Here is an 11109-nt window from a genome sequence, read left to right on the forward strand (position 1 = left end):
ATTTCCGTTTAAATTATTAAAATCTTGACAATTAATTAAGTAACCATATATATATATATATATATATATATATATATACTTTCTATTTTTTATTTGTTCTAATTATTGGGTTTTTATGAAACTCATTTGTGTCCAATATATTTTTCATCTTATCATAAATCTTTATGTAGCCATGTTAAAATGATTTATGTAATTAAAATTTTTTATGTCTCACATTTGAATATTTCTATTATTTTTTAATATTTTTATTTATTGTATATTTTCCTTTCACATGAGAATTTTTAATACTTTCAATTTAAGTGTTTAATAGCATAAACTTTTCATTTACAAGATAATATAAAAAAATCTTTGCTTATTATTAATAATTTTTGTTTCATTTAAACAACTCTTTTGTTTCGCTAAAATGATTTTTGTTATTTCTCGACCATTGAGTATATATATTGATATTTAAACACCTGTTTGAAAGCCATTATATGAGAAAAAAACTGTAAATAAATAATACTTTTTCTCCTTGTAGTATAGAAAATATAAGATGTACTAAACGGTGTAAATATAAGATGCATATAGTATTGTATATATATATATATATATATATATATATATATATATATATATATATATATATATATATATATATATATATATATATATATATATATATATTTGAATATTTGATGTATAATTTTGCTTTTAAATTTTATTAGTATATTATAGGAAATAATAATAATAATTAGAAAAAAAAAAGAAAAAAAAATTGTCGTCACATTAGATGGTATCAGAGCGACATTTCATGCGAGATCTGTGAAATGTGCTCATTATATTTTTTTTCTCTAACTCATATAATTCCAGATGGCAAACATTAGGAGGAACAATGAATTAACTGAAACAATGCAAGCTATCCGAGACATGGCTTCTGCTCTAATGAGGAATCAAAGACCTGAAGGAAACCCTGAATCACAAGGTTTAGCTGAATTTAGGAGAAACAAACCCTACAATTTTCTGGAGGATACGATCCAAAAAAAGCTGAGTTATGGATTAAGGAGATAGAAAAAATATTTCAAGTTATGAACTGTGTTGACAACCAAAAGGTGGGATGGTACTAGGAGATTACTTGAAGGAGGAAGAATAGTTATTACCTGGGATGTATTTAGAACAAAGTTTTTAGAAAAATATTTCCCTAATGATGTGAGGAGAGCAAAAGAAATAGAATTTATGCAGTTCAAGCAAGGAAGTATGACAGTAGGGGAATATGCTTCCAAGTTTGAAGAGTTAGGAAAATACTCTACTTTCTTTTATCACCTAGAGGAAAGGATGAAGTGTATAAAATTTGAAAATGGACTTAGAGATGAATTGAGAAAAGCAGTAGGAATACTAGAAATTGCTGATTTTCCTACGCTTATTCACAAGTGTAGATTTTTGGAAGATTTTGGGAACAACCAAAATATCAAACCAAAGTATTTTGGACCCCAAACAAATAAAAATAAATGCAATGAGGGAAAACCTTACAATCGCCCACAATGGAGGACCCAATCCAACCAATCTTCATCAGGAAATTCTAGTAGACCTGTATATGATCATATCAAATGCTTTAAATGCGGACAAGGTCATCATGCTAAAGATTGTCACCTTAAGGGACCAGTCTGTTTCAAGTGTGGGAAACCTGATCACCTATTCTCTGAGTGTGGACAACAAAAGTCACATTTCAATCCAAGTGCAACCAAGACAAGACCTACCACAACAGGAAGAGTATACACCATGACTGGAGCTGAAGCTGCTGAAAACCATGATCTAATTCAAGGTATGTGTTTTATTAAAGGAAAAACTTTAAATGTACTGTATGACTTAGGTGCAACTCACTCATTCATTTCCAATTATTGTGTTCAACATCTTAATATGTCGACCTCTTTTCTAAAAACTAGTTTGGTTGTTTCAACTCCCACAAGTGACTCAATGATTACCAATAGAGTTTGTTTAGACTGTCCATTATTCATTGAGAATAGAAAATTCGTTGTAAATTTAATATGTCTACCTTTATCTCAATTAGATGTAATCTTAGGTATGGATTGGTTATCTTCCAATCGAGTCCTTTTGAATTGTGCTAAGAAATCAGTGATATTTCCAAACTCTGAGAATCTTCTAAAATCACCTACCAATTCAAAAAGTGGGCCTTTAAGGAATGAAATTCAAGGGTACTTGTTATTATCTTCTATGGAAATAAAAGAGGAAGTTGAGTTGAAAAATATAGCAGTTGTTCAAAATTTTCCTGAAGTCTTTCCCAATGATATTCCTGGTTTACCACCTAACAGAGAAATTGAATTTTCCATAGATTTGATGCCTGGAGTTGGACCAATCTCTATGGCACCATATAGGATGTCACCCTCTGAATTAGCAGAATTGAAGAAACAATTAGAAGAGTTACTTGAAAAACAGTTCATTCGTCCTAGTGTCTCACCTTGGGGAGCCCCAGTTTTGTTAGTTAAAAAGAAAAATGGAAGTTTTAGGTTGTGCGTAGATTACCGTCAATTAAATAAATTCACCATAAAGAATAAATACCCCCTTCCTAGGATAGATGACTTGATTGACCAATTGAGAGGAGCCTCTATATTTTCTAAGATAAATTTAAGGTCAGGATATCATCAAATTAGAGTAAAAGCAAAAGACATACAAAAAACCGCTTTCAGAACTAGGTATGGTCATTATGAATATCAAGTGATGCCTTTTGGTGTGACCAATGCCCCTGCAATATTTATGGATTATATGAATAGGATCTTCCATCATTTATTAGATCAATTTGTAGTTGTTTTTATAGATGAGATTCTTATTTACTCTAAGACTCTTGAGGAACACGAGGAACACCTTCTGATTATCTTGCAAATCTTGAAAGAAAATAAATTGTATGCTAAATTGTCTAAGTGTGAATTCTGGTTAGAGGAAGTAAAATTCCTAGGACATGTGATTTCCAATAAGGGAGTGTCAGTGGATCCGACCAAAGTAGAAGCAGTTTTACAATGGGAACCACCAAAAATAGTGACTGAGATTCGCAGTTTTCTCGATTTAGTAGGATATTATAGAAGATTCATTGAGGGATTTTCTAAAATAGCTATGCCTTTAACCCAACTCACCAAAAAGGGCCAAGCTTTTGTGTGGACAGAAAAATGTGAAAATAGTTTTCAAGAACTCAAGAAAAGATTAACCACTTCTCCTGTTTTAGCATTACCTGATCCTACTGGACACTTTATTATATTTTGTGATGCTTCCAAAATGGGATTAGGTTGTGTTCTTATGCAAGATAGAAAGGTAGTGGCATATAGTTCTAGGCAACTAAGAACACATGAGAAAAATTACCTATCTAGAACTAGCTGTCATTGTTTTTGCACTTAAGATATGGAGACATTATGTTTATGGTGGTAAGTTCGAAATTTTTAGTGATCATAAGAGTCTCAAATACTTGTTTGACCAAAAGGAATTAAATATGAGACAAAGGAGATGGATGGAATTTCTAAAAGACTATGATTTTGAATTACATTACCATCCAGGAAAGACAAATGTAGTGGCAGATGCTTTAAGCAGAAAATCTTTACATGTCTCTTCACTAATGATTCATGAAATGAATTTGTTAGAAAAATTTAGAGACATGAATTTGTCGGTCACCCTAAGCCATGATAAAATGCAATTAAACTCTATTCAAATCACTAACAATTTACAAAAGCAAATCCATGAGGCACAAGAAAGAGATGAGTTAATTAATAAGAAAAAGAAATTGATAGGTCAAAGGGGTGAGAAGAATTTTGGCATAGATAAAACCAAAATTTTGAGATTTAAGGACAGAATGTGTGTACCCAATAATGAGGAAATTAAGGAAATGATTCTAGAAGAAGCACATAAAAGAAAATTAAGCATACATCTGGGCACAACAAAAATGTATCAAGATCTCAAGAAAATGTTTTGGTGGCCCAAAATGAAAAAGGAAGTGGCACAATATGTATCAAAATGTCTAGTTTGTCAAAAAGCTAAAATAGAACACCAAAAGCCAGCAGGAATGCTACAATCCTTAGATATACCTGAATGGAAATGGGATAATATAGCAATGGATTTTGTAGTTGGCCTCCCACGAACCATTCAAAAATTTGATTCCATATGGGTTATCGTGAATAGGTTAACAAAGTCTGCTCATTTCTTACCCATTAACATTAGGTATTCATTGGAAAAATTGACTAAATTGTACATAAAAGAAATTGTCAGGTTACATGGAGTTCCAACAAGTATTGTGTCTGATAGGGATCCCAGATTTACTTCTAAGTTTTGGGGAAGCTTACATCAGGCCTTGGGGACTAAACTCCATCTTAGCTCAGCATATCATCCCCAAACTGATGGACAATCAGAAAGGACAATCCAATCTTTGGAAGATTTATTGAGAGCTTGTGTATTAGAAGATTCTGGTAGTTGGGATCGATGCCTGCCCTTGATTGAGTTCACCTATAATAATAGTTTCCATTCCAGCATAGGTATGGCACCCTATGATGCATTATATGGAAGAAAATGTAGAACACCTTTGTGTTGGTTTGAGACCAGTGAGAATTCAGTATTAGGTCCTGACATGATTCAACATACAACCGAGAAAATCAAAATGATTAGGGAAAAATTGAGAACAACTCAAAGTAGACAAAAAAGTTATGCTGACAAGAAAAGACGACCTCTTGAATTTTAAGAAGGTGATCATGTATTCTTGAAAGTAACACCAACCACTGGAATTGGTAGAGTGATGAAATAAAAAAAAAACTCACTCCCCGGTTCATTGGTCCTTACCAAATTCTTAAAAAAATAGGTCTTGTTGCTTATCAAATTTGTTTACCCCCGTTCCTTTCCAACCTTCATAATGTTTTTCATGTGTCTCAATTAAGAAAATATATTTCTGACCCGACTCATGTGATAAGACCTGATACAGTACAATTAAAGAATAACCTTACATTTGACGCAATGCCTGTACAGATTATGGACAAGAAGGTCAATGAATTGAGAGGCAGACAAATTCCTCTAGTAAAGGTCATGTGGAATGAAGCTAATGCAGATATTACATGGGAATTAGAAGAAAAAATAAGAGAAATTTATCCTCATTTATTTTAGTAAATAAAAACAAAATTTCGAGGACGAAATTTTTATAAGAAGGGAAGAATTGTAACATCCATAAATTTTATAATACAATTTATTAATATCACATTATTTACAAATGTTTTATTTTATTAGAAATAATGATAGTAAAATATATATATATATATATATATATATAGAATAATAATAATAATAATTAATAAGTAATACTATAATGATGATAATAAACATTTAAATAAAATGATAAAAATATAAAGGATAAAGAAATTAAGATAATTTTTTTTAGAAAAAAAAATAATTATAAAGAATATATATATATATATATATATATATATATATATTATGATAGGTTTTAAGGTTCTAGATCTTTATTAAATGAGCGTACGTAGAATGTTATAATATATATATATATATATATATATATATATATATATATATATATATATATATTTATATATATATATATATGAGTTTTATTCCTTTGGATGCAGAATGCAAGGAATATAGTAATAGCACTCCTGCTTGGCTAATCACGTTGAACGTTGTTGGATAAACCTTAAGTACATAATGTTAGAACATTAAATGTTGGGAGCTTCGGATAAATGGAGATAAACCAAATCAGAACGAAATCTAAAAGCAATTGAATGCAAAATTATATCTATATATGTATGTATAGATTTAGATGGTTATAAATAATGGAGATTCAAAGCTGAAAGAAAACAAAAGACAGTGAGAGTGAAAGGAAGCAGAGAAGTGAAAGATAAAAAAACAAAACAACGAAGGCGTTAAAAAGAGAGTGTTAACATTCCAAGTGAACCTTATCCATAACCTTTTCCCTCAACCTGTTTGAAAGTCAGTATATGAGGGAAAAACTGTAAATAAATAATATTTTTTCCCCTTGTAGTATAGGAAATATAAGATGTACTAAACGGTGTAAATATAAGATGCATATAGTATTTTGTGTGTGTGTACATATATATATATATATATATATATATATATATATATATATATATATATATTTGAATATTTGATGTATAATTTTGCTTTTAAATTTTATTAGTATATTATAGGAAATAATAATAATTATTAGAAAAAAAAAGAAAAAAAAATTGTCGTCACATACTACAATATAAAAATTTAATATAATTGTCATGAATATTTTTTATCACCATCCAACATATATTGGAGTTCAAAAGATCCAAAATCTATGTCAAAGTTTTATTATTATGCTTATTATTTGTTCTTTGCGTCATTTTGATCAAGTGATGTATTATAACTTTTGGTAGTGTATAAAAAAGACATTGATTAGAATTTAAGAAATTGAAGTAAACAAACATTTAAAATATATTTTAATTTAAATATTTAATTTTCTTTTATATTTTTTTTAAAATATTTTTAAATTTTATCAACTAGGTTTCTTTAATGTTTGTAAATTTAATAAATATTTTGGTTCTAATAAACTTTTATTTGGTATTCTAATTTAAAATGTAAACAATTATAATTTATTTCAAAGTATTTGATATTGAAGAAACAATCATCCTCTTAAATATTTGATAATATTATGTTTCTTTTACCGTAATTTTTTATTAGTTTATAAAAAAATTAATTAATTAATGTTGAAGTAGTAAGAAAACGGGTATGGATATGGGTATTAGGTTATACCCGTTACCCGGTGGGGATGGGGATGAGACAAAAATTTGATACCCGTTGGGTTTGGGTATGAGGACGAGAATGAATCTTTTTTATGGGAATTAGTATGGGATAGCGAAACCCGTTCCCGCTCCGCCGGTTGCCATTCCTATTTAGAATTCATGATTCAAAAGCTTCCTAGGAATATTACTTAGTAACATTTGTTGTTAATAAATGATCATGGAAAATTGAGTTTATTAGTCAATATTTTATGGTTTGGAAATTTGAAATGTTTTGTGAAGAATAATGCAATTCCAAATTTAAAATTTATTAAGAAATCAATTTTATAAAACTAGTTTATAAAGTATGATTTACACTCATTTATATATAATTTCAAATGTGAGACTAAATATTTTGTTAATAACTTGATAATAGATAATAATATAGATCCAACAAATAACAAATCTAGTTAGAATAAACATTTCAAATTATTATGACATCATCTTAATTAAAAAGTAAATTTTAAATTCAATTAAACTTTACCAAATTAATTTAAAAATACCATATTATGTATTATAAATTTAATTTATTTATAATCGATAACTTTTACAAAATTAGAACATATTATGACATCATTTTTTTATTAAAAATGACTTTTTAACATATTACATTATTGTATATTATTAACTTGTGTTTTTTATAATCATTACTTTTTTTTTCAAAATAGAACAATATTATCTCTCCAATTTGAGACCAAATTTATTATTTGTGATATTTTTTATTAAAAATAATTTTTAACATATTACATTATAATTTTTTTATAAAAGTTGATTTATATAAAAAAAATAAGAAGTGTTATTGTCTTGATTTCAATTTAGTCCTATATATGTCTATTTGATTTAATTTAGTCCTTTATTATTTGTATTAATGGTATACTGATATATTTTATTAAAAATGACTTTTTAATATATTACATTATAAATTTCTTATAAAAGTTGATTTATATCTAAAAACCGGTGTCATTGTATTGATTTCAAATTAGTCCTTATATATGTGTGTTTGATTCAATTTTGTCTCTACTTATGTCTCTCTAATTCAATTTTATCCCAAATTTTATTCAAAATAGAGCAATAGCATAAATGTTTACTAATATTTTTTATTAAAAATAACTTTTTTAACATATTATATTATTGTATATTATTAACTCATGTTTCGTTAATCATTTCTTATTTTTCAAAATAGAGCAATATAATCTTTCTAAATTTAGACCAAATTTATTATTTGTATAAATATTATATTTATATTTTTTATTAAAAATAAATTTTATCGTATTACATTAATTTTGTAAACATATTTATACTTAACTAGTTTTAATCTTATTAAAAAAATATAGATTAAAAATATTTCAGTTATTAAAAATAATTGGGATAAAATTGGATGAAAGAGATATAAGAACTAAAGGAATCAATTTTTTTACTTTTTATCATAATCTTTCTAATATAAATTTATCACCTCTTACCTATTTAGAAAAAATAAAATTTATATTCACAAATCACAATTATCACAATGCAAAACATAACAAAACTCATACTACTTTAATTAAATAAGCAATACTGTATAAATTCAAAACTTAAAAAAAAATACCATAGGTAGCGAAAAACACAAAATCCCTAAATTTCATAATTAAGGATTATAATAATTTAGGAAAAATTATAATTAGGGTTCATACCAATTTCATAAAAGAATCTCTAAAATCATAATTAGGGGTTATATTAATTTGGGATAAACTTAATTTGGAAGAAACATCCTAAAAAGAATCATAAACTAACCTACATAAATCATAATAAGATACTAACATTGATTTGTGATAGATCATGCAAGAATGTATACATGAATCTCAATCTATGTGTTTCCAACCTCTATTTCCCAACCTTTGTATTTATCTCTCTTCACAGACTTTCATGATAATTTACATGATGGAAAGATCTTATAGTCAGAAAAAAACCCTAATCTCTTTTATAAATTAATGTCTCTATTAAAATTTTTTATTTTATCTTTTATTATAATTTTCCATAATATAATTTTAATATAAATAATATATAATATAATTTTAAAAAATATATAAATATATATAAAAAAAATTTTAAAAAAAAAAATGGGGAGCCGTGGCTCCCCTGTCACATCCTAGTTCCGCCGGTGCATATAGAAACTAAAAAAAAAGACAATAATATTTGAATGTCACTAACACGACATTGTCCTATCACGTGTTATATCAAGAACTTCACACGTGATAATAAAATCTTTTATAAGAAAAATAAAAAAATCATATATATATATATATATATATATATATATATATATATATTTGTTTCATGTAATGTTTATATGTTCAGTTAGGTAATGTATGCAATTCTATATAATGTTTATTTATTTAATAGTTTACGCTTTATATAGTAGCAGTTTTTGTGTGGGTACATTACATAAAAGACGCTCCTTAAAGATTCGGAGGAAAAACAATGGAGACGCTACTGTAAATGGTAAAAAGGAAAGGTAAAATTTCTTTTCTAAATATCGTTAAAGATATTTTCATCCGTATTCATCAAATTGTCAAACTTTGAGATAGTGGATAATTGAACCAAATCATTTAATTTGAAAAGAAAAAATTGTAGTTTTTTAGTTTTTCTTAATCTACTGTTAACATATAGAAATTTGTATATAATAATAATATTCTAAAATTACCATGTTTTAAATATACTTTTAACAATTTTGGCTACAGCGCCTGGTTTCTGCAAATTTCAGTTGCAGTATTTTTGCATCCAGGACAAGGGAGGAACATGGATCTGCTAAATCTTCACTCCTCAACCAGACAATATACATGTAACAATACAAGGTTTTTACTAAACAACAATATATTGTGTTTTGGAATCCCAATACCTTGATGGGTTCTTCATAACTTGTTCTGTCTCACCAATTGAAAAGGTCTTGGATGATAAAAACAATACATATATGTGCTACAGAACATTATAGCGATTCAAAAACCTACTGCATAAGTCATTGCCATAGGGAACTGCAGTCAAACCCTAATTACCTTGTCCCGAGAAAGAAAAAAAAAAGTTTTCAGCACTACTAGGAGTTGTCTAGTGCCTCTTTTCCAGAATCTACATCATTTGCAATTAACGAAACGAAGAAAATGCTTCTGTAATTTGTAAAAAAGAAAGAAAGAAAAAGGGTCATATATCATATGTATCCCATTGTCAAATGACAGTGACAGTGAATAAAGAATGAAAGGAGTGTTTTAAAAACCACTTTCTATTTGAGATGCATTCTCTTACGTAACAAAAATCATAAAATTTCTTTTTTTTTCTACGTTTTGTAAATTGAACGCTGTGCTCAAATCAAAGATCACAGTATAAAGCATGTTAGCAAAAGCAAAATGATGTAAAGAAGAGTAGTGTGGGACTCTGTTACCCTCACATGAGCCCTTGAGATATTCAATCTGGGAAGAGTGGAATAAATGAGATGATGAGAAAGCCAATGCATTTAGGTTCCATTGGGCCCAACAACGTTTGTGTTAATTTATATCTATCTGCATTAGGAAAATAGGGACAACTCATTCACTGCTTCCCACATATGCACATGCTTATCCTACACCTAAAACCTTCTTTTCCTTTTTTTGTTTCGAGGGGGAGAATAATAACGAATTAATGGATTACAATATGAGGCAGAAACCTAGAGAACTGTGTAAAGGTGTTTTTTTCAGTGTCGTGGGGGTGATAAATAAGGTGAAAAGAAATAAGTGTAGAAGACACTGAACTCAAACTTGCATCATCCTCTCTTGTTTTCTTTCAAACAAACTACATGGTTTTGGAACAGGCCTAACTAGCTGGCCTAAATGGAGGAAAAGAACAAATAGTGTCAAATCGTGTATTCAATTCATCATGGTTAAATTCTTGGGAGAATCCTGTGGAAATAAATGTGAAGTAGGTGAAATAGTATGGTTCAATGGTCGAGGTGGAAATGCAAGGAGAGTGCAAAATTTTGCTTCTTTTGTAAGGTGAAAATGAAAGTAGAGACACTGAAGAGAAGAAACAAATACTCAGAAACTTACATATAAAATTAGATTGTTTTGGTATTTAAAATTAGATTAAATCATTCATCATAGTACCAACTTTGCGATTAAAATTACAATATTTATTCACATTCTCAGTTGATACAGCCCGTCAGGTACTAAATTATGCAATCAACTAGAACAATATTAAGACTAAATAAAGTAAATTGCACGTTCAAATATATTATAAACCACTAAAGATATATATAGACACACAATTATGAAAAGTACTTAGAATAGAAGAGTAATTGGAAAAAAGA

This window comes from Vigna unguiculata, chromosome 9 (assembly GCF_004118075.2).
Source record: "Vigna unguiculata cultivar IT97K-499-35 chromosome 9, ASM411807v1, whole genome shotgun sequence".
Classification (NCBI taxonomy): Eukaryota; Viridiplantae; Streptophyta; class Magnoliopsida; order Fabales; family Fabaceae; genus Vigna; species Vigna unguiculata.